The sequence below is a fragment of the Theropithecus gelada genome, unplaced genomic scaffold (assembly GCF_003255815.1).
Source record: "Theropithecus gelada isolate Dixy unplaced genomic scaffold, Tgel_1.0 HiC_scaffold_15876, whole genome shotgun sequence".
In the NCBI taxonomy this organism is placed as follows: domain Eukaryota; kingdom Metazoa; phylum Chordata; class Mammalia; order Primates; family Cercopithecidae; genus Theropithecus; species Theropithecus gelada.
The window spans coordinates 245,982-272,402 of record NW_020257632.1 but is presented as its reverse complement, the minus strand read 5'-3'; the positions used below and the strand labels follow the sequence as shown (position 1 = coordinate 272,402).

Here is a 26,421-nt window from a genome sequence, read left to right as displayed (position 1 = left end):
TTTTTTTTGAGACGGAGTCTTGCTCTGTCGCCCAGGCTGGAGTGCAGTGGCCGGATCTCAGCTCACTGCAAGCTCCGCCTCCCGGGTTCACGCCATTCTCCTGCCTCAGCCTCCCGAGTAGCTGGGACTACAGGCGCCCGCCACCTCGCCCGGCTAGTTTTTTTTTTTGTATTTTTTTTAGTAGAGACGGGGTTTCACCGTGTCAGCCAGGATGGTCTCGATCTCCTGACCTCGTGATCCGCCCGTCTCGGCCTCCCAAAGTGCTGGGATTACAGGCTTGAGCCACCGCGCCCGGCCGCCAAACTCTACTCTTTAATTACTCCTTCACTACACACAAATACTTAAAAGTCACATTAACAATAACCATTCATGTAGCAGAAATTGTGTTGGATGCCCTAGGTGTTTTATCATGTTGAAACAGTGACAAATACGCAGGACCCTTTCTATAGCCAACTGATTTTCACAGAATGCTTTCACTGAATTTCATCCATGACTTGTATCTATAGCCAACCCATGGTCACAACTGAGAAGCAAGTATAATTTTAACACAAATGGAAGTTCACGTTTGCTTAAGGTTAACGAGTAAAGTGAAAGTGAAAAAAAAAAGAAGACATATGGTGGGCTTCTTTCATTAATCAATGAATGAGTGATTATTTTGCTGAATCACATCATTATTTTCAAATAGAAAAATATTTTCTCAATTTTTGTGTTACAATGTAAGTTACAAACACATTAAACTTTTAGGTTTAATCTGCAATACTAATGTTCATCATCACATTCTTAAATATAAAAATCAACAATAGTATAAATTAAGCCCAATTTATACTGTTTGCCAATTGGTATGCAATACATTATTATTAATTATTTTCAACCTTTAGATATCACTGATGTAAATAATCTCAAAAGCATAGGTAGTAGTAGAATCTAGCAAAACAATTAGGAAGTGAGTTTTGAGCATATATTTCCTTTGGTTTTAACATAATTTACTTACTCAAAAGTTTATATAATTTAATTTTTAATAATTAGTTTTTAATAATTGGATTCCCAAATTCCTTAAAATTTAACAATTTGCTGTTGTAAGCCAGTGGGAGTAGGCTCCAACACACCTCTGATCATTCATATTATACAGCTAAGGAAGCTGAATAATCCAAGTAGTTGATTTTCCGTAAGTATTATAGAAAATTAAAAGCAGATCATGATTCAAATCCAGTTCTCTTCAATTCCAGTTGATACTCATGCCCAATTGCTATACTACCTGCTCCCCAGTTCGCTTCTGATATATTAATGTGTTCTTACTTACCTCTTGAGTTAAAATATTTGTGAACATATTTATGTGTGAAGCTTCATTCTTCTCTGGTAACCTGAATTTTGGGTCCTCTTTCCTCTAAAATCTCTCATAATATCTGACTTATTTTTAAGAATAAGTAAATTCTCAAAATTTTGTTACATAACAAAAAGAAATTAAAAAGTTAAAGGACTTCTCTTGGCACTGGAGGCTTAGTGTTGACAACTCAGAGAGTTAAAAATCCTAGAGAACCAAGTCATAGAAGGCTCCTACACTTCTGTAAATTTTACCTCCAGGAGCCCTACCAGGTCCTTACAGTAAATATTTAAGAAAAGTCCCCTGATGCTTCCCACAGGGAAAGGAGAAAACAAACCATTTTGAGATAAACAAGAATATTCTGTTCTTGACAAGGCCTGACATCAGAAGAAACTATTCTACCAGAGTCTAACTACAGGGGGTTTATTAGAGCCTAACCTACCTGGAGGAAGGGAAATAGCCAACTCCAAGTAACTCTAGCCATTCTGTTACATCAAAGTGGGGGTGGCGGGGTGGGAGGGGTGGGAGAGGTGGGGCTGGATCCAAGAGCAGGGTCTAAGAAGCACTGGTGAAGTTTACAGTTCAGGGGCATAGGCTTACCAGAAGACAGAGACCTAACTATAGGACTACAGAATGCTTCCCTCTGCCTATACCTTACAGTACATTACTAAAGACCTATTTATCAATTTGTATTACTTAGTATATCAAATCCACCTTAAAACGAAATTTAACAAGAAATACTAAAAGGTTAAAAACACAATTTGAAGAGACTGAATAAACATCAGAATCAGTCAGCTATAGCAGGAATGTTGAAATTAGCAAACTAGGAATTTAAAAATATACATATATATGATTAATATGCTATGGGTTTTAAGGCAAAAAGTAGACAACATGCAAAAATAGATCATGTAAACAGAGATATGGAATTCTAAGAACTAATTTAAAAGAAGTGTTAGAGATAAAAAACATAATAGAAATAAAGAATGCTTTTGATAGGCTCATTAAGAGACTGCACACAGCTAAGGAAAGAATCTCTGAGCTTGAGGATATGGCAATAGGAACTTTCTAAACTGAAAAGCAAAGAAAAAAAGACTGAAAGAAAAAATGAACAGAATATTCACAAACTGTGGGACAACTATGAAAGGTGTAACATATACATAATGGGAATACAAGAAGGAGAAGAAAGAGAGAAAGAAACAGAAGCAATATTTGAAGTAATAATGACAGAGAATTCCCACCAAAGTAATGGCACACATCAAATCATAGATCTGGAAAACTCACAGAACACTAAGAAAGATAAATGAAAAAACAAAAACAAAAGCAAAACAAAATGACACACGTATTATATTCCAATCTTGGAAATTAAAGATGAAAAAAACACACCTAAGCACATTTAAAAGAATATAAATCATATTATGTCTGCTCTCAAACCACAATGGAATTAAACTAAAAATCAATATCAGATATATAGCTGGAAAATTCTAAAATAATCAGAGATTAAACAACACGCTTCTAAATAACACATGGATCAAAGAAGAAACCTCAATAGAAATTTTAAACATTTAGGAATAAATGCAAATGAAAATACATTTTCTTGGCTGAGTGCTGTGGCTCATGCTTATAATCCCAGTGCTTTGGAAGGCCAAAATGGGAGGACTGCTTAAAGCCAAGAGTTTGAGACCAGACTAGGCAACACAGCAAGACACCATCTCCACAAAAAAAAGAAAAGAAAAAATTAGCCAAGGATGATATTGTGTGCCTGTAGTCTCAGCTACTAAGGAGGCTGAGACAGGAGGATCACTTGAACTTGGGAGGTCGAGGATGCAGTAAGCTATGATCATACCACTGCACTCCAGTCTGGGTGACAGAGGGAGACTGTCTATAAACAGAAAGGAAGAACAGAGGAAGGAAGGAGGGAAAGAAGGTAGGGAGTAGGAAAGGAAATAAATACAATTTATCAAAACTTGTGGGAAGCAGAGAAATCAGTGCTTAGAGGGAAATTTATAGCATTGAATACATACATTACAAAAGAAGAAAAATCTAAAAACAATCACATAAGCTTTAAAGAGAAAAGAAAATTAAAATTCAGCAAAAGTAAAGAAACAAAAATAAATAAATAAATAAAATTGAAACTAGGAAATCAGTTGAGAAAATCAACAAAACCTAAAGCAGTTTCTCTGAAAAGGTTAATAAAATTGATGAGCCTCTAGCTAGGCTAACTAAGAAAAACTTTCAAATTACTAATATCAGAATGAAAGAGGGTGCATCACTACAAATCTTAAGGACATTAAAAGGATAATAAATGTACAGACAACTATACAACTATATGTACACAGATTTGATAACCTAGATGAAATGGACCAATCCTTGAAATACACATTTTACCATAACACACAAAATAAAAGCTAGACTCTCTGAATAGGCCTATTTCTATTCAAGAAATTAAATCAATAATAAATAATCTTCCAAAACAGAAAACACCAGGCCCAGATGAGTTCACTTGTGAATTATATTAAATATTCAAGGATGTAAGTATGTCCATTCTCTACAATCTCCTCCAGAAGATAGAAACAGGTAGGAATACTTCCTACTTCATTCTATGAGTGTAGTATTACCTAATATCAAGTCCAGACAAAGACATTACAAGAAAAGAAAACTGCACACAAATATCTCTCATGAATATAGATACAAAAATCCTCAAAAATATTAGCAATTGGATTTAACAATGTATAAAAAGAATTATACATCACAACCAAGTAGGAATTTGCTATACAAGGCTGGTTCAACATTTAAATCAAGTAATATAATCAATTACATCAATAGGCTAAATAAGAAAAAGCGCATGACCATATCAATAGATGCACAAAAATCATTTAATAAAATCCAATACCCATTCATGATAAAATCTCTCAGCAAATTAGAAATAGAAGGGAACTTTCTCAATTTGATAAAGAACATTTACAAAAATAAAAAAAAACTACAGATAACAACATACTTAGTAGTGAGAAACTCAAAGCTTTTCTTCTAAAATCAGTAAACAGGTAAAGATATCTCTCCTCATTGCAGTTTTCCAACATCATATTGGAGGTCCTTGCTAATGCAATAGAATAAAAAAGTAATAAGAGATATAGAGACTTTAAGAAAAAAACTGTTTTTGACATAATCATCTATACAGAAAATCTGAAATGATTCTAAAAATTTCTGGAACTAGCATGCAATTAAAGCAAAGCTGTGGGACACAAATTTAAACATATAAAAGTCAATTATTTCTCTACGTACCAGCAATAAAAAATGGAATTTGAAATTAAAAACATATTACCATTTATATAAGCACTCAAAAAACTAAAATACTGAGGTATAAATCTCACAAAATAGTACAAAATTTATATGAGGAAAATGATAAAACTCTAATGAAAGAAATAAATGTGGAGGCATTCCATGTTCATAGATAGGAAAACTCAATATTGTAAAGTGGTCAGTTCTTCCGAACTTGATCTATAGATTCAACATAATCCCAATCAAATCCCTAGCAAGTGATTTTATGGATATTGGCAAACTGATTCTAAACTTTATATGCGGAGGTAAAAGACCCAGAATAGCCAACTCAGTATTAAAGGAAAATATTAAAATTGGAAGACTGACACTACTTGACTTCAAGATTTACTATAAAGCTATAGTAATCAAGACAGTGTGGCATTGGTGAAATTAATTCAAATATGGATCATCATAGGCCTAAATGTAAAATGCAAAACTATAAAACTCCTAGAAGATAACATAGGAGAAAACTTAGATGACTTTGGCTATGGCAATGACTTTTTAGATACACCACCAAAGGCACAATTTATGAAAGAAATAATGGATAAACTAGATTTCATAAAAATTAAATACTTCTGCTTTGTGAAAGACAATGTCAAGAGAATGAGAAGCCAAGTCACAAACCAAGAGAAACTATTTACAAAAGACACATCTGACAAAGGGCTGTTATTCAAAATATACGAACTCTTAAAATTCAACGAGGAAAGAAACAACCCAATTAACAAATGGACAAAAGACCTGAACAGACACTTTACGAAAGGAGACATACAAACGGCAAATAAGCATCTGAAATGTTGTCCATCATCACATGTTGTCTGAGTCCATTTTGTGATGCTATAACAATACCTCAAGCTGGGTAATTTATAAACAACAGAAATGTATTTTCCCACAGTTGTGAAGGCTAGAAGTCCAAGAAGAAGGCACTAGTATTTGGTGTCTGGTGAAGGCCTCTTACTGGATCTTCACATAGCAGAGGTAGAAGGTCAAGATAGCAACCTATCCAAATGCCCTGTGAAGTCTGTTTTATACAGGCCTTAATCTCCTGAATCCCATTAGAAAGGAAGAAACCCTCACAGCCTAATCATCTCTTAAAGGTCACATTTCTTAGTATTATCACATTGGCAACACCTGAATTTTGAAGGGGACACAATCAAACCATAGCACACGTGATTAGAAAATTGCACATTAAAACAAGATACAAAAATACACCTATTAGAATGGCCAAAACTCAAAATACTGACACTAACAAATACTGGCATGGATGTGAAGTAACAGGAGTTCTCATTCATTGCTGATGGGAATGCAAAATGGTGCAACCACTTTGGAAGACTGTTTGGAAGTTTCCTCAAAACTAAACATACTCTTACCATATAATCCAACAATCATACTCCTTGGTATTTACCCAAGTGAATTGAAATGTATTTCTACCTAAAAGTCTGCACATGGATATTTATAGCAGCTTGATTCATAATTGCCAAAACATGGAAGCATCCAAGATATCCTAAGTGAATGGGTAAATAAATTGTGATACATATAGACAATAGGATATTATTTATTACTAAAAATAGTTATGAAGCCATGAAAAGACATTGAGGAAATTTAAGTGCATATTACTAAGAGAAAGAAGCCAATCTTAAAAGGTTACATAGTATATGACTACAACTATATGACTTTCTGGAAAGAGCAAGATTATGGAGACAGTTAATGATCAATGATTTCCAGGGTTTTGGAGGAAGGCAGGCATAAATAGGTATGGCACAGAGGATTTTTAGGACAGTAAAACTATTCTGTATCATACTGAAATGGTGGATACATGTCAATATACAGTTGTTCAAAACCATAGAATGTACCACACCAAAAGTGAACCGTAATTTAAACTGTGGACTTTGGGTGATACTGATGTGTCAATGTAGGTTCATCAGTTGTAACAAATGTACCCTTCTGGTGTGGGATGGTGATAGTGGGGGATGCTGTGGGTGTGTGGTGACAGGGGCATAAGGAAACTCTGTATTTTCAGTTAATTTTGCTGTGCACCTAACACCGCTCTAAAAATAAAGTTTACTGATTTTCTTTAAAAGATACATACAAAAAAAGAAATGAGAAAAATCTCTGTCTTCATCAATAATTTGGTTATCCTGAGACAGAATTCACACAACAAAGTCAAGATAAACAAGATAAACAGGTTTTCTTTCCTGTTACTCAAAAATTGTCAGAATAATGAGATGTTCTGTTGTGTCCCTCAAAAGTTAACTGATCTTATTTAAATATTAATATAAAGATAAGGGTAGTAATATAGAAAAAATCCATGCCCTTCCTTTGTAAACCAGGCACATAAAAATTTTAAAACTCATTATTTTGTATTATTACATTTTTGGAATAGTTTGTCCTGAGTATGCAAAGTACCTGATGGAAGGATACAGCAGGAATTGAACATTGCCATAATACCTATATTCAAAATGCTGGTAGCACTAGTTGGTCAGCTAACCTTGAGATTGTATCTTAACCTCTCTTAATTTTACTTTCTCTATCTGTTAAATGGGCCTAATAATACTTTTTTATGAATAGTAGACATCATAGATCTCAAACATTTGGTGGTTGGCCAAAAAATATATATTGCCAAAGGAGACTTTAATTTATGATACAAAACCATGGTACAATCTATTTCATTTTCCCTGCCTCTGGGAGTAAAATTTTTGAAACAGCCAAAAGAGGGAAATGTCTATCAAATGTTTACAGGTAAACGTTTAGGTAACTACAAGTTAAGTAGCTCTTAATTGGTAGGAAATACTCTATTTTTATAGGCCAAATCTCAGACACTTTTGTTTTAAAGACAAGTAAATAATCAGAGACTATAGATAAATGTTTTTCAGTGTTGGCATTATTGGCATTTGGGGATCAATACTTCCTTTTTGTGGGGGACTGTCCTGTACATTATACGATGTTTTGCAGCATCTCTGGCCTCTCTATAGACTATATATTGGTAGCAAATCTCCCAGCCACACAGTTGTGACAACAAAAATTGTTCTCCAGACACTGTCGAATGTCCCTGGGATGGAGAGAGTGGGCAAAATCACTTCCAGCTGTAGAACAATGGTGACCTTCAAAAGGAAAGGGTGAAAGCACCTCAACCTTCATTTTTAAGAATAATTGTTCTCAATACTTCTTTTTCTGACAGGATTTTTTGACCAGAACTGACTTTGTGGCCCTTCTTTGAAACTTTTCCTGGTTTTCAATTATCTGGAAATGCAAGTGACAAAAAACTAGGTTTAAGTTATTTTGAAACATTATATTCACATCTAGTTTTCCATTCTTCTACTACTGGTGATTCATTACAGTGATAATGACACTATGTAGAATAAATATGCTCTAATTTGATTGTTTCACTAAACATGAATATAATCATGAAAATTGGTGCAAGGATATTTCAAATAATCATTTTAAATAGCAAATTATAAAGCATTCATGTTGTGTTTTGACAAATTTTCAAGGAATAGTTTGAGGATCACAAAATTGATCAGTTCCCCTTAATTTCTCCATCAGTTCTACATAAATTGCAGAGTTCTCAAAGAACCTTTGAGGAGCCCTAAGAATAAACTCTCCTTTTGATCTAGCCTCTCCTCCAAGACCCCATGAAGGTCACTGCCTACTGTCACCCCGTGTGCCAAAGTGACAAGCTTGGTCTAAATCAAAACTTGTTTTGATTAAACTTGCAGCAAGCTGTTCACCAGAATTTCTAACAAATAAGTCCTTCTGTTCACTTGCTAGAGTCGTGATCAACGAGGAGCCAAAATAAAAATGTTGTTAGTCCATGAGATTCTTTAGTCAGTGAAGAGAAAGATTGGGTCACTGCTCTGGCAATGTGCTTACCAATAGCTTAAGGTGCGCATAGGACAGAAAAAAAAAAAAAACAGTTTTTCTCTAAAAACCAACTTCTCATACCATGTTTTAGTATGTGGTTATACATTTTAATGTCCATGTCAAATATATATATTATATATATATGCTGTTATTCAGGACTTTATCATAACAAATTATCATGTTCTCCCAGAAATGACTGTAAGTAAAAAGGAAGAACAAGTTTAGTACTAACTTCTAGTATAATTTTCTAAAGACTGGAGATAAGATCGGAGAGGGGAGGAAGAAGATGCCAGGTTATTTCTCCTGTCTGTCTCTCTCACTCATGGAGAATATCCACCAGAGGCTTCAGCTCTTCCTTGGCTCTGCTGCTATTAGAATGACGCTCCATCCTTGCTCCCAGGTTCTAGGTTTTCACAACACACTCTCTCCTGCTGTCTCTCCAATCCTCGGGGCAATAGCAGCTTCTTAATGTTGCTAACCTCTAGGTCACCTCTTTAGCTTCTTAGCTTTAATATCACTTGCATACCAATTTTCTGAATTAAATCCTATGTGTTGAAAGATTTTGTGTGATTTTGTTTCCCTGACTGCACCCCAACTGATAAAAATAACTGCTGTGTCTTCTAAGTTCTACAAGAGTAGAAGCACCTGGTATGTCCCGGCTGCTTAGTGGGCATGCAATAAGTGTTTCTGTTGGATGAATGAAAAGAGCCTTATAATTTACTGACAAAATGGAGGCTCCCTGCTTGCCAAAAATAATTCTCTCTTCATATTTAATCTTCTACCTTAGCCAGTAATTTTTTAAAAATCATTGTCCTTCTCTTCTACACTATTTTTTCAACCTTCTTGCTGTAAAATAAAACATAGACATACCAACTCAAACAAAGCAAGTGAATTATTACAGGCAAATTCCCTTGAACCACCACCCAGGACAAGAAATAGAATTTTTCCAGCCACTCCAAAAACCCTTCCATGTGTCCTACCTCAATCATAGCCACCTCTCTGCTTTCATAGGTAACAAGTATTCTGATTTTTATAGTGCTTGCTTTGTTTCTTTTTTTATGGTTTTATTCATGAATGTATGTACACTACCATTTCATCTTGCCTAGTAAAAAACAAGAAAAATGTCTTTCCGGTCTCTTCTTTTTTTCTTTTTTTTTTTTTTTTTTTGAGACAGAGTCTCGCTCTGTCGCCCAGGCTGGAGTGCAGTGGTGTGATCTCCGCTCACTGCAAGCTCCGCCTCCCGGGTTCACGCCATTCTCCTGCCTCAGCCTCCTGAGCAACTGGGACTACAGGTGCCCGCCACCACGCCCGGCTAGTTTTTTTGTATTTTTAATAGAGACGAGGTTTCACTGTGTTAGCCAGGAAGTCTCGATTTTCCGACCTCGTGATCCACCCGCCTCGGCCTGCCATAGTGCTGGGAATACAGGCCTGAGCAACCACACCCGGCCTCCAGTCTCTTCTCATCTACAGGTTACTCCTCCATCACTTTCTTTTCCTTATAACATAACTTTTGAATAACCTGGGTCATTGAGAGGTTTCCACAGTTTGGACCTTGATGATACTATACTAACGATGTAGTTTAACACATTCTTTTGCCCTCTGAATTTCCTTCAAATTAACTCCTTGGATCCAGAGGTTCCATCAGACTCAAGCTATGTCTTTGGCAAGGCCATATGTGGCGGTGTGTTCTTTAATCAAGAAGTATATCATGCCTGGTCTTTGCTCTTTCTGTAATGTTAGCAGCTGTTAATGCTCAATGCCCAGATCCATTAATTCACTCTGGTTACAACATGTAGATATTCTAATTTCATCACAGAGTTTTCATTGAGTAGCTGGAATAATTTTGTACAGACATTTTCCCATTCATCTACCGTTTGGCTATCTTGTGTTGCAATTCTTACAGGGAAGGCAAAATAAAGGTGACTGTTAGCAAAAAATCTGATAAAAATCACATTTTCCTTCCCTTAAAAAATATATGCATTTTTGGTCCAAATACCAAAAATATTGATTTTTTTCTTTCTTTTTTTTTTAGAGTCCAGTAGTTTTACTAGAATTGTTGTTGGCCATTTGAGGTTGATATTTTCCACTACATGCTGTGCTTTCCAGTGAATAATGACTGGCTCTTTGGATCTCCTTTCTCAAATCCATCCGACTCCCAGTTATTGCTGCCTTTCTCCTGCACATTCAATAGCCTGATGAATTTATGGCCCTTGATGGTCTGTGCTTACCCCCATGTATGTTTTGATACTTTGTCAGCTAGTTTTGTGATAAATACTGTTCATGGGTTTGGAGTTTTGATATTTAGTTGCTCTGTTAATTTAAATGCAGATTCAGAAAGATTCAAAACCTTAGACTGCCACTGTTGGCTTTATGTTCCCCGAATTCTCTGCATTTCTATTTTTATAAACAAATACATTTTTCATTAAGCACACATCAATGTAAGTACCATTTAAATACAATAAAATTCACCCTTTTTAGTGTATAGTTTTATGATTAATGTATGCATTCATATAATCAACATAACAATCAGCATATGGAACATTTCTATTTACTCACAAAAGTTTCCCAGGGGTTCTTTGCAGTTAATCCTCTCTTACCACCATCTGTCCCTGGCAACCCCTTTCTGGAATGTCATACACATGGAATCATATAATACATATTATTTAGTGTCTTGTTTATTTCACTGAATATAATGCTTTTAGATTTATTTATGGTTTTGCATGTGTCAACAATTTGTTGATTTTGTTGCTGAATCGTATTCCTTTGTGTGGTTGTACTACGTTTGTTAATCTGTTCATCAATTGATGAACATTGGTATATTTCCAGGTTTTAGCTATTACAGATGAAATTGCTAGGTTCGCATACATATATTTGCAGAGATATATGTTCTTATTTCTCTTAGTTCTTAATTTTATTTTTCTAGGCACAGGATTTCTGGTTTATATGACAGATATATATTTAACTTTACGAGACACTACCAAACTGTTTTTCAAAATGGCCATACCGTTTTGCATTAGCTCTGGACTCCCATTAGTTCTACAATCTTGCCAATACTTATTTTCATGTTAATTTCAGCCAAGTTAATAGGTACATAGCTGTATCTTACTGTGGTTTTAATTTGCATTTTCACAATGAATAATAATGTTCAGTCCCTTTTCATGAGCTTATTTGACAGTTGTATATTTTCTTTGATGAAATATCAAGTCTTTTTGCTTTTTTATGGGATGTTTGTCTCATTATTGAGTTGTAAGATTGTATTATGTATTCTGGATACAAGTCTTTCAAAAGATGTGTTTTGCAAATATTTTTCCCAATCTATAGCATGAATTTTCACTGTTTAAATAGTGTCATTCAAAAAACAAATGTTTTCATTATGTAAAGTCCAACTTATTAATTTTCCTTTTGTAATTTACGGTTTTGTGTGTGTGTGTGTGTGTGTGTGTCTGTGTGTGTCTGTGTGTGGGTGTGTCCTATCTAGGAAATCTCTGATGAACTTAAGGCAGAAAAGATTTTCTCTTATGTTTTCTTATGTAGAGTTTTTTTAAGTTTTAGAATTTTCATTAAGGCTTATAATCTATTTCAATCTCATTTTCTTAATATGGTGTGAGATAGGTGTTGAATTTCGTTATGTAACATCTAGATTCCAGTTATTTCAATCCTACGTGTTTAAAAAAAACTACTCATTTTCCAATAAATTACTTTGGCACCTTTATAAAGAATCAGTTAACCATATATGTGTGGATCTACTTCTGGCTTCAATTCTATTCCATTGCTCAATACCTTTATCCTTAAATAAATACTACCCTGTTTCATTTAGGTTAACTTTACAGCAAGTTTTGAAATCAGATAGTGTGCGACCTCTAAATTTTTGTATATTTAAAATTATTTGGGGTAATCTAGGTCCTTTAATTTTCATATTAATTTTGGAATCATCTTGTCAATTTCTACCAAGAAAATGCCCAATTGAAATTTGATGGATTAGGAGATAATTGGGATTATATCAATATTGAATCTTCTGATCCATAAAAACAATATTTCTCTCCAGTGATTTATGTCTTTATTTTGCTGCATAATGTTTTGTGATTTTTAATATAATAGCCTTGCATTTATCTCTTTCTATATATACATACATATGTGTATATATATATACACACACATATATGTATATGAATATATCTATAATTTTACTCTTAATTATGTGATGGGTTTTTATGTTATTTTGAATGGCATTTTTCTTATTTCAATTTTCAATTGTTAGTTGCTATTATATAGAAATATAGCTAATTTTTATAGATTGACTTTGTATCCTTTTCTACATCCATTAATATAATACTATCTCTATTTCCACCAGCATAATGTTATTACTATTTTTAGTTTTTTAATATAGTAAATTATACCATCTGCTATTTAAAAGTTCAACCAACCTTGCATTCTTGGGATACACCTAGATTGATAATTATGTACTACTCTTTTTTATATCACAAGATTTGACTAATACTTTATTAAGCATTTTTTTCTATATTTATGAGAGATATTGTTCTGTGGTCTTCTTATCCTATAATGTCTTTGTATAATTTTTGTATCAGGATATCAGATGGTATTAACTTGATAAAATGAATTGGGAAGTTTATTTGCTCTTGTTTTTCTGGAAGAGTTTGCATAAATTTTGTGTTATTTCTTCCTTAAATGTTTAGTAGAATTTACCTGTCAAGTCGTGTGGGCCCAGAACTTTGTTGAAAGGTTTTTTAAGTTCTATGTCTTTTATAGACATAGAAGTATTAAGGTTATCTATTTCTTCTTGAGTGATATTTGGAAGCTTCTAACTTTTAAGAACTTTTTTCTCTTTTATCTAACATTGAATTTATGACCATAAGGTTTATATATCCTCTTTACCTTTTTAATGTCCATAGGTTCTGTAGTAATGTAACCTCTTTTATTTCTAATATTGGCCATTTCTATCTTTTCTCTTTTTTACTTAGTCTGTCTAAAAGCTTACCAATTTTAATAATTTTTTCAGACAAGCGGCTTGTAGTTTTATTATTTTTTCCTATTGGTTTTCTTCCTTCTGTTTGTTTAGTTTTAATTTACCCTTGTTTTTGCAAAGTCTTAAATGGAGGTTAGATTATTAGTTTTAGCCCTTTTAAAATATTTTCTAATATAAGCATTTGATTCTACACATTTGCAATTAAACAGCTCTTTGGTTATGTTACCCCAAATTTAATATGCTTTATTTTCATTCCATTCAAAATATTTTTTAATTTTTCTGTGATTTTTTTGACCTATGCAATGTTTAATATTTTGTTTAATTTCCAAATATTTAGGGATTTTCCAGGTATCTTTCTGATATCAAATTCTAGTTTGATTTTATTTTGGTCTGAATATGTATTTTGTATTATTTTAATTTTGTGCTGCTGTTGTTGAGACAGAGTCTCACTCTGTTGCCCAGGCTGGAGTGCAGTGGCCGGATCTGGGCTCACAGCAACTTCCGCCTCCCAGGTTCAAGCGATTCTCCTGCCTCAGCCTCCCAAGTAGCTGAGACTACAGGTGCTCACCACCACGCCTGAGTAACTTTTGTATTTTTAGTAGAGATGGGGTTTCATCATGTTGGCCAGGCTGGTTTTGAATGCCTGACCTCATGATCTGCCTGCCTTAGCCTCCCAAAGTGCTGGGATTACAGGCATGAGCCACTGCACTTGGCGATTTCAATTTTTAACATTTGAAGCATTATTAATGGCACAGAAAATACTCTATCTTAATGTTAACTACACTAAGTAGTTCCGTGTAAACTTTAAAGAATTTTTCCTCTTGTCTGTTGGAAAATAGTCTATGGAAAATATTCTAATATTTTACCAATGAAGTAAATGAAGTAAAAATGGTTGACAGTACATTCTAAGTCTTCTAACTGATTTTTTGTCTGCATGTATTGTTTATAAAAACAGGAATTTTGAGTTTTCCAACTATAATTGTGGATTTGTCCCTTTATCTTGTCAGTTCTATCAGTTATTTATATATTTTGGAACTCTAACATTAGAAGAATATACATATAGAATTGCTATTTTTCCTAGATTAAATTATCCCTTTATTACTATGTAATATCCCTTTATGTCTCTTGTAATCTTTCCTGTTCTCAACTCTACTTTATGTAATGCTAATATACCTACTTCAGCTTCTTTTAACAAGTGTTTACATGGTATACCTTTCTCCATCCTTTAATTTTGAATGTATCTATAGCCATATATTTAAAGTGAGATTCTTGTAGATAGAATATACTTGTCTTGCTCTTGTTAATTCAATTTGGCAATACCTAGCTCTTAACTGACAAATTTACACAATTTACATTTAATATAGTTACCAACATGATTGGCTTTAAATTTACCAATTTGTTTTTATAAATGTGTGCTATATATTCTTCTTATTTTAAAATACATTTAATAAAAATAACCCATAGTTTTATATATTTTACATGTGTAGAATATTTACAAATCCACTTCTACAGCATTTACTCAATGTTTACTATTTTTCCATTATTTGCCTTTTTGACTATTTCCTTCAGTAGTAAAATGTCCTGTGTTCTCTTTAAAAAATTAGTTTCTTGGGCAATCCTGCCTGTTCCAAGGCCTCTGTTCTTTTCCTTTTTGATGCCAAAGCCGGATTTGATTGCTCCTTTAAGGTTTCCACTGGACAGTTGGGTCTTGGCAGCTGACATCCAGGTATTGGCCCTGGCCGATTACTGAAATACTTCATTTTCAGTGCCTGCGTGGCCGTAATTCGAGCACATGGATCAAATAAGAATAAGCCTTGTATGAGATCTAGTAAGTCGTCTCCTGCTGCACTGAAGATGTGATGCAATGGGATTCCAGGGAAACTCTTAAATGTCACATAATCTGGAAGACTACACATGTCCGGCCACTGTTCCTCAGTTGGTGTACCCAAATATTCTTGTTAGCTGATCAAGTTCTGAATCTCCTGACAAAAAAAAGGAACCCTTAGAAGTAACTCTGCTAATATACAGCCAACAGCCCACATGTCCACACTCACACCATACATCCTAGCTCCAAATAGTAACTCAGGGGCCCGATACCACATGGTTACAACCTGATGTGTATAAGCTCTACTGGGGCTCCCATATGATTTGGCCAGGCCAAAATGTGCCAGTTTTAGAACTCCATTTTCATCTAGCAACAAGTTGTTTGGTTTTAGATCCCTATGTAGGATCCAATGTTGATGTAAATATTCTAATCCTTGAAGAGTCATCAACATACAGGCTTTGATGTGTGATGGTGTCAGCACAAGACGATTATCCTTTATTATAACCTGTAGATCAGTTTCCATAAAACCAAAGACAAGGCTAACATTAGATTTATGTCCAAAAGCATCAAGGAGACCAATTATATTTGGATGACTTAGCTCCTGTAATAATTGTATGTCTCTTAAGGCTGTTCTGCTTATATCATCTTTAGCTTCTGATCTATGTCCAAGTCTGATTTTATTAATGGCGACAATTTGGTTGGTATTCTTATCTCTGGCCTTGTAAACTGTGGCAAACTTAAAGCCTCCAACAGCCACTTCCGTCCACCAGGCTCCATCGCATTAGTATCTATATATTCTTTTTCTCTTCCTTTTTCTACTGTCCTTTTGTGTTAAGTGAGCATTTTAATTATTCAATTCTATCATCACTATTGGCCTATAAGACAGAGCTTTCTGAATTGTTTTTACTATTTTTTCTAGGATTTACCATATACATGTTTAAGTTCTTACAGTCTAAATTTTAGGAATATATCATTTCAATATGTTTTAACAGCCACACATCACTTCCTTCCACTAATTCTTTGTGCTATTATTTTGTTATGTTTTACTCCTAATTATGTTACAGTCTCCCCACTGTACTGTTACTATTTTTCTTCACTCAATTATCTTTCAGAAGTATTTTTAAATGAATTTTTATATTCTCACATCTTTACTATTTAGAACATTTTATCAATATTTTGTATAGATCCAGATATTTATCAAGTATCACAATCCTTCTACCTGTAAAACTTTATCATTTCTTATAGTACAAAACTTCACTGCCAATGAATTTTCTCATCTTTTGTTTACTTAAAAAGTATTCTATTTTATTTTCATTGTTAAAAGATAGTTTTGTAGGGTATAAAATTTCGAGCGAGTTAACAGTTTTTTTTCTTGTACTTTAAAGATATTGATTTATTGCTTTCTGCCTTATTTAGTCTCTTACAAGAAGATTGCTGACATTCTTATCTTTGGTTTTCTATATGTAATCGTGTTTCATTTTTTCCTTTGGATGCTTTTAAGATTTTATCTTCATATTTGGTTTTCAGAAGTTTAGCTTTGATGTGCCCAAGTATTTTTTTTATTATTTCTTCTGCTTTAAACCCTGGCTTTTTAAATCTGCTGTTTGCTCTCTTTCATTCATTTTGGAATATTATTTGTTATTATCTTTTTGAATATATTCTGTGCCATAGTATCTTTCTTCTCCTCATAAAACTTCAATTATATATATGTTAGATTATTTGATATTATTCTATGGCTACTGAATATTCTATTCTCTTGCTATTATTGTTTCTTCATTTTTTTTTTCTTTTTTAGTATGGATAATTTGCATTGGTCTAACTTAAAGTTCAACAATCCTTTCACTGCTATATCCAGACTGTTGATAAGTCATTCAGCAGAAAATTTATCAAATAAATTCTTCTTCTCTGTTTAGCATGTTTTTAAAAAATTTCTAGCATTCTCACTTGATTTCTTTTTGAATTTCTATATACCTCCTGAAATTTCTCATTTGTTCATACATGTGTTAACCTTTTTAACATATTAACACTCTTTAACATATTTAACATAGTTGTTTTGAAATACTTCATCTAAAGTACCATGATCTCATCATATCTTGGTTTGATTCTGTTGACTCCTTTATCTCTTGATAATGGGTAATTTGTCATAGTCATTGTTATTGTTTGTGTGTATCGTATAATAACACATTGAATGTAGACATCGTGGCTAAAGAAAAATTGAGAATGAGGTAAATTTACAACAGGAAATGGGCACACTTCTTATAGCAGTTCGTTAATATGGAGGTTAGATCAGTCTAAATAGTAGCTGAACTCAGTTGATTGTGGTTGTTGTTCTAATTTACCTTTGATTAACCATAGACTTCAAATTCCTCCAGTCATAGACTACTACTAGCTTGTGCTTAGGCTGAGGCACCTAGGGTGCTGGAGGGTTTTAACAGTATTTTGCTCCATCCTCACCTTTTAGCAGACCTTGCATCCCCATGCCACAGAGTGGGTCCCCGTTCAGTATCTTTCCCCTTTCCCAGATAAAATACTGCCTGCATTAGCTTGTTTCTATGTACAAGGCTTTTGCAGGTGCCAGGGGATTTCTAGTTTCTTATTTTAGCCTTCTCATCCTTCCTTCCTCTCTCATCATGATAGCCATGATCTACCTTGCTTTTTCATCAGTGCAAGATCATGTACTTAACTTTTCTATTCTATTCTTAGTGAAATACAGCATTTCTCATCTCCTGCTACTCCAATGGCAGCCAAACTGGTATCAGGGGTGTATGGATGTTACCTGCTTCTCTCTTAGTGGCAACACCTTTATTTTCATATGAGGAAAGGATTCAGAACAGGGCTAGACATTACACCTTTCCCTCAACAGCAACATCGTATCTACATTCCTGCATCACCAAAGAATTTGTCATGCTTCCAGTCCTACTCAAGAGTACCTGGTTAGGGCCCATGAATGAGCATTGGTGAGTGCTTGCAGATTCTCCTTTGTATGGGGTTTCCATGGGTTCTCAACTATCATGCTGGCCTATTGGGCCTTTAAGTATTTTTTAAATGTTCAATTTGCATTAGTCAGGATTCTCCAAAAAAAGAAGACCAAGAGGATGTATATAAAATGATTTATTATAAGGAATTGGCTTATGTGATTATGGGCACTGAGAAGTCCACACCGAGGGGAATCAATGGTATAGATCCAGTCTGAGTCTGAAAGCCTGAGATGCAGGAGAGCCAATCATATCAGTTCCAGTTTCAGTCTGCATCTGAAGGCAAGAAAAGTCTGCTGTTCCAGTTTGGAGGCATTTAGACAGATAGAAATAATTCCTTCTTAGCACTTTACTCTATTTAGGCCTTCACAGATTATTTTTTGTGGTTTGTTGTTTTAGTAGAGACAAGGTTTCACCATGTTGGCCAGGCTGGTCTCAAATGCCTGACCTCAAGTAATCCACCTGCCTCTGCCTCCCAAAGTGCTGTGATTACAGGTGTGAGCCACCACACTGGCCAGGTCTTCACAGATTGCATGAGACCCACCTTCATTGAGAAGAGCAATATGTTTTACTCAGTCTACTGATTCAAACATTAATATCATCCAGAAACACTCTCACAGACAGACTCAGAATAATGTTTAACCAAATATCTGGGCACTCATTGGCCTTGTTAATTTGGCACATAAAATTAACCATCACACAGTTGTTTTCTTTTTATCTGATTTTACAGCTGCCATCTCTTTCTGCTTTGTTCTGCCAAAGGCAAATTTAATGTGGTCCACCTCTCCTGGAGGGTCTTGACATCCTCTGAAATTCAGTGATCTTAGTTGCTTTGAAACCTCAACTATCTGATGAATACAAACAAGACATACTTTTGTAGATTAATTATTTTTATTGTTAGAGTAGGAGCTTTTTATATCCAAAGTAGAAGCAGCTTTCCCAAATAGTCTTAACATTCAGGGTAAAAAAATTTTGAATCAAGTCATTTTTATATTAATGTTTCCCTCATAGTAAACATAAAAACAGACCCTCTTCCCACAAAAAATATTACTTATGTATTACTATATAAGAGTTTACTAAAATAACAATTTACTATTTTTGAAAATTATGTTATGGAGATCTAAATGTTTCTTAATTTCAATTTTTCATTTTTTAATTTCATATTAACAAATAACTTTTTTTAAGTTTAGAACACAAATACATCTGTGGGACCTTGAAATGTTCAAACCCTCTTGACACAGTGCCTATAAATGTATTATCAACAAAATGATCTTACTCCCACCTTTTTAATCAAAGTCAAGATTGATGGTAAAGACAGAAAAAGTGACAAAGGCCAAACCACTAGTGGCCACAGCTCCATAGTTTCTGGATGAAATAATTTATATACTAACACTAGCAGAAAGAACCCCATTATACATCTCAAAGGGGAAAGGGTAGCTGTGTCAATAACGGATCATGCATATTTATAGTTATTTAGATTCATGTAGTTAAACATGATCATCTAAACCTCACTTGTAATATGTTTGAAAAAATAGATGAAGACAGTATCATTGGAAACTTTCCATACTGATAGCTAAGTTCTGTACTTCTGCTACAAAGTTGAAAAATGTGTTCTAAAAGGCAAATATATAAAAACATTCCTGTGAGAAGGGAGAGCAAATTGTTCCAAGCCTATACAAACCTCGGCAGGTATAAATCATGTAATAGCTGAGCATTCCATTAACAATTTAGAGCATTCCATTAAACAATTCCAAATGTCATCAGAGTTTCTCCAACATATAAACCATATTTCTATCAAAATCTCCCCCATTTTTGACTATTTGTTGTTCATGCTATTGCTGTGGATGCCAAACTGAAATCTATAGGAATTAACCAAGACAAGTACCTTAAAAATTGAGTTCCCACCCCCACTATACACAGCAATATGGCCAAAAATGCCTTAGCATGAAAACTATTACAATTTTGATTTCTTGAAATTTTCTGGAACCTTGCTGAAAAAGAAACTGTTGTATGAAACCGTTATTTCAAAGATCCATTTCGACTCCTCTGAAAATTATTAACTAAGAAGTAACAGCATCAAGTTAATTTTGTGGGCAGTGGCCAGTTTCCACTTGCTCTTCTCCCTCTGTTTTCCCTGCTACAAACAGTAGAAAGATGTCAGTGCAGTTGGCTATTCCCTAACAGTAAAATTCCCCTTCCATTCTAAACAGCTCAGCAGACTCTCAGTACAGAATAAACTAATGGCCATGGGTCAGAGCCCACAGTTCTTTGCTCTTTGTCGTGTTAATTTTAAAAAATATATGTGATGATCATCTCCTGAATTTCAATTTCCTGAAGACAATATGACAAATTTATTTTAACTATTCTGATGCAGAAAGCTAATTAAGTAAACTGGTTCAGCAACTGATCATGTTTCACTAATTTCAACCATCTGCCTCAACATTTGTTCCTATGTGCACCAGCTTTCATAGCTTCTTTCCTCTAATAGCAATTAATGAAACTGTTAATAAGCTACATATATCATACACTGTTATAACAATTTACCAAAGGGTAGCATTATGAGACAAATTATATTTAACAATTGTAGAAGAATGACTCTGATTATCACATGTACAACATCAATTAGATTTTTTAAATTTCTGCTTCTCAATTAATTATCTAACTAATTTGGTGCACATTCTATGTATAATTTGTAATTTTAAACTCCTGGTCAGATTTTGCCATCATTTTTACATGCTGACTGCTTATATGAGGCACATATTAATGAAACATAACCTCTCTGCAAATTACTGAGCCTTGCTTTTATTTTCATCCATTGTGCTTTTTCATAAGAACTTTTTCGGCCAGGCGCGGTGGCTCAAGCCTGTAATCCCAGCACTTTGGGAGGCCGAGACGGGCGGATCACGAGGTCAGGAGATCAAGACCATCCTGGCTAACACGGTGAAACCCCGTCTCTACTAAAAAATATAAAAATCTAGCCGGGCGAGGTGGTGGGCGCCTGTAGTCCCAGCTACTTGGGAGGCTGAGGCAGGAGAATGGCGTAAACCCGGGAGGCGGAGCTTGCAGTGAGCTGAGATCCCAGCCTGGGCGACATAGCGAGACTCCATTTCAAAAAAAAAAAAAAGGAACTTTTTCAATTACTGTGCAATGCATAAAAAGGCAAATTGTACTATTATCCAGTTTTTGCACTATATTCAAAGAATGACATGATATATGCACACACATATATAATAATTTTAATTTTAAATGAGGTTAATTTATAAATATATTTTACAAATATCCTTTAAAAAAACAGTACACCAAAAACCAAAATATAAATGGCTTTTACAAAGTAAGTCCTATCTAATTTAAACTTCTACAATAGCATTATGGATCTGGTAACTCCTGTATAAATGAAAAATACAAAATATGATTTGACTTTGCCAAAGATTTGGTATTTATTTTCCTGGTAATTAAAAAAAAATAAAAAAGAACGTTTCTTGAAAATATGTTTTATAAATACACAGTATTGATGAGTAAGTGCTAAAAGCTCAACTCATCAATAGTCTGTAGTTCTCCGTTTAGCCACTACTCTGTCCAAGGGTATGTGAATGCACACACATTCACACATACTCAAACTCATAGTCTTCTCTGTTATAACCACTACCTTTGCTTCCATAACCACATTTACAATATTATTATAGAGGAAGAAATCCTGTATATCATGACATCCAGGACATTTTTACAAAGCTCCAAGATGTGGACGATCCTACACATTCCTCCCCCTAATAAGCTGTGTGGACAGCATAGACCTAATCTAAGGATTTTCAGCCTGGGCATGGTGGCTCATGCCTGTAATCCCAGCACTTTGAGAGTCTGAGGCAGATGGATCACTTGAGGTTAGGAGTTCAAAACCAGCCGGTCCAACATGATGAAACCCATCACTAACAAAAATACAAAAATTAGCCAGGTGTGATGGCGCATGACTGTGGTCTCAGCTACTTGGGAGGCTGAGATGAGAGGGTCACTTGAACTGAGAGGCAGAGGTTGCAGTGAGCCTATTGCACACCTGCACTCCAGCCTGGGTGACAAAACAAGACTGTCTCAAAGAAAAATCCTAAGGATCTTCAAAATGCTTTTTACCAATATTTAGCGGATGATATGTACAAGAAAAATACATCTGAAATATTAACAGTAAAAACATATACCAAGTTTCCAAAGCAATTTAGCAAAAAGGCAATTCAGAGTTTTAATGAATCAGAGAGGAGATACATTTATAGCTTAATTCCCATCTGACACAGTTTGGATATCTGTCATCACTCAAATCTCATGTTAAATTGTAATCCCAAAAGCTGGAGGTGGAGCCTGATAGGAGGTGTTTGGATCATGGGGGCATGGATCCTTCGCAGCCTGGTGCAATCTTCATGATAGTGAGTTCTCGTGAGATCTGGTCCTTTAAAAGTGTGTGGTACCTTCCTCACCTCTATCTTTTACTTGCTCCTGCTTTCAACATGTGATGTTCCTGGTCCCCTTTGCCTTCTACCATGATTGCAAGTTTCCTGAGGCCTCATCAGAAGCCGAACAGATGCCCAGGACCATGCTTCTTACACAGCCTGCAGAATTGTGAGCCAATGAAACCTCTTTTGTTTATAAATTACCCAATCTCAGATACCTCTTTATACCAAAGCAAGAACAGCCTAATACATCATTCTATACTACACTATGTTCACTCTATGACTCAGGTTTATCAAGACTGGAGATGACTCAAGGACTGATAAACTCTTTTTTTTGGTACACTTAACAAAAGTCTCTTTACAAGAAAGACATAAGAGCCTTTTGAGAAGCAGCTCATTCTAAAGCAGGAAAGAGGAAGAGCACTAATTTGGCTCAAATACAAAAGCTCGACACCTGTGAGGTTGAATACAGAGGAGGAATCACCACTCAGGCTATCTCTAGTTCATTTCCACGAATGTGTGTTTTATCTCATTTAATCTTGCGTATATGAGGTTTAAAGAATTTTGGCAAACATCAAAGCATGACCATTAAGTTATGCAACTTCTTGACTGGAGACATAGCTAGTACTGCCTGTACCCAGTGAACAAATGACTATCAATTCTTCCCTGCTCCTCGCCCAAATTGCAGATTATAATTGTCCTTCTCTGCTTCTTAAATTTAAAGCTAAGCCATTGAAAATACCTATAAATACATCTCATGAGAAAAATTACTTCTTAGATTATTTGATATTATCATTTCTAGTGATAAACAAGTACATATTGGTATGGTTTAGTTAGGAGCAAGGGTTGAAGGGGTACAATGAGATGCCAAGCGGTCTTGGTTCCCTTGTGTTTTGCATATTTTTAAACAGCAAAGAAATTTCTATTGAAACTATTACTACTTTACTATTGTCATAAAAAGAGAATTGAGATACCCAAAGAAAAATAATCAAAATAATGCAAATGACAAGAATGAGATTCTTGGAAGAATGAGGAAAAAGGAATTGCTAAAAGCATTAAGCAAAAATGATAGAATAGTTTGTCCTCCTTTAAACCTGCCCCAATTTTATTGTATAAATAACTTACATTTTCCAATGGATACTCTGTATCTTAATTAAAATAATCAGTTTGAAAATCCCCTAAACCAAAGAAGCAATAAAAATACTGAGAAACACTGCCTTCTTCAAATCATAGGAGAATAATTCCACCCAGCTATCTTAGTCTGATTTATTGTCACTAAACAGAATGCCACAGACTGGGTAATTTATAAACAGTAGAAGTTTATTTGGCTCATGGTTCTGGAAGTTGGGAAATCCATGATCAAGGGGTCATCTGGTGAGGATCTTCTTGCTGCATTATTCCATGGTGGAAGGGCAGAAGGGCTGTGAATTCCCTTGCAGTCACGGCAAAAAGAAGACAATGAAAATAATGGTTTCTACTACTCTTTCTTTTCAGAATCCTGAGACGAGAACCTCTTGTGGTGAGAAGCACCAACAATCACCACAGAGGGTCCCCAGATTAGCTACTCCTCTAGGGAGAACTAACTCCTGAGGTAATCTCAATTCTGGCTCCGTTCCCCTTATCTAAAATAATCTCTCAACTTTGACCTTGATAACATTGGCAGCAAATAAAGATGAAGACACACACCACAAATCCAACAAGTACCACTCATTGACTGGTAATGGGAAATTTGGTCCTAAAGTTTCTGTAGACCAGAGATATTTAACTCTGCAGGCTTCCTGTGAATAAACACCCATATCCTACCCTCTCTTTGTCTACCACTCTAGACGTGGCCACTCAGCAGCCATCTTCCTTTGTAAAGGTGAAGCAGAAAAGTTCTAATGAGAAAAGTCATTGACAACTTTGCTCGTTGGTAGTACACTAGTCATTTTTCAACCAAGCCTTCAAAGACTCAAATGTATTATCTTGAATACAAAGAGCAAAATCTAATATCTCTAACATTATCAGGATAATCAACTGTTTAGTATAGGTTTTTTTCTCTTTTAACAATGTTAATTTTGGGTGGGTTTTTTTTGAGATTTTTCAACCAAGCCTTCAAAGATAACTCAAATGTACTATCTTGAATACAAAGAGTAAAATCTAATATCTCTAACATTATCAGGAAAATCAACTGTTTAGTATAGTTTTTTTTCTCTCTCTCTTTTAACAATGTCAATTTTTTTGTTTTTGTTTTGCTTTTTTGGAGACCCGGTCTCATGCCCCTCTCCCAGGCATGAGTAGAGCGGCATGATCGTGGCTCACTGCAACCTCAATTTTGCAGGCTCAGGTGATTCTCCCACCTCAGCCTCCCAAGTAGCTGGGACTACAGATGTGTGCAACCACGCTCAGCCAATTTCTTTGTACTTTTTGTAGAGAAGGGGTTTTGCCATATTATTCAGGCCAGTCTCAGACTCCTGGGCTCAAACGACCCACCTGCCTCAGCTTCCCAAAGTGCTAGGATTACAGACATGAGCCACCATGCCTAGGCAACAATGTCACTTTTGAAAACCATATTTTTAAGAAAATTATTTGACTGTTAATTATTTTTAGGCTGTAATGACAACCTGAGTTTTTTTTATTATTAATTAGCGAACTGTTTATAATGAAATAATTCCCTAATAACTCAGAAGACATATAGAGCCCTTTCCTCTAATAAATTGCCCCTAATATGCTTCTCTTTTGCATAAAGAGTCTTTTGTCCTTCCTCTAAATTGGCTGTTATTTCTCACCATTGTCATTATATTACTGTTTCTCATCTGCTCCCTTACTCTATGTACAATTGTCTGGGTAAGGTTTTGAAAGTGTGCCAACCTCTTCTCTGGAGTAAGCTCCGGACTGTCATTTATCATTTAGAGGGCTTTTTCATTTACTCCCTGGTTCACAATTTGGTTTCACACCACAGACTAAAATCTGCCTTCTGGACCCATTGAGGTTCGCCATATTGTATATGTTATTGTTGTTTTCCCAGAGAGCATCATATGTTTAAAATAGATTGACTTGTGTTACCATAAATAAGAAATAAGAACTTGCCAGGAGTTTAATATATAGTCTAATGGCCTTAGAGAAATGCAAGCAGTTTTGAAGTTTCATTCTCATAGGCATTCTTGGTTTCCACCAAAAAATGACTTTTAAATAAGAAAAATATAGCTATTTTCATCGTGGCTAGCTCTGGCTCTTTAAATTAGGCCAACTCAAGTACATACATATACCATAGATCCTTAAAGCAAGACTTAGGTATCCACCAGGGTTTATAGCTTTTATTGTGAACCTCCTCTTACTTATTCCCAATCTATTCCCTCATTTTATTTCTACTAAGGCTCAGTCTTCTGGATCTGTGACTCCTGACTTTATTTCTGCTTATGGTATTTGAGCTTCAGTTTTGCCAGTGAATCTGGTTTGGCTACTATTCCCATTTTTTACTCCATGGGTTACATCTGGTAGAAATCTCTTGCTACAGCTCCAGGAAACACACACACACACACACACACACACACACACACACACACACATCTAGTCACAGGAACCCATATATCTACCCTTCACCCTGTATTGAGAGAATATTTAGACTCCCAATCTCAAGGTCGTTGTGCATTAGAGCAAGTTCAACACTTATTGATAGTTTGCATCAGTAGGAGGCAAGTTATCCTATATCTTCTGTCAAAGTGAAAGGC

At 34.9% G+C, this 26,421-nt stretch overlaps 1 pseudogene across 1 annotated transcript; it reads right to left on the bottom strand.

The window, feature by feature from the left end:
• Positions 1 to 14,909: 14,909 nt before the first annotated feature.
• LOC112617080 lies at positions 14,910 to 25,690 on the bottom strand (annotated as a pseudogene). The gene is made up of 2 exons (XR_003117843.1): positions 25,621 to 25,690; positions 14,910 to 16,059 (listed from the first exon to the last, which is right to left on the bottom strand). The product of XR_003117843.1 is annotated as a cyclin-dependent kinase 7 pseudogene (transcript).
• Between the last annotated feature and the right edge of the window lie 731 nt (positions 25,691 to 26,421).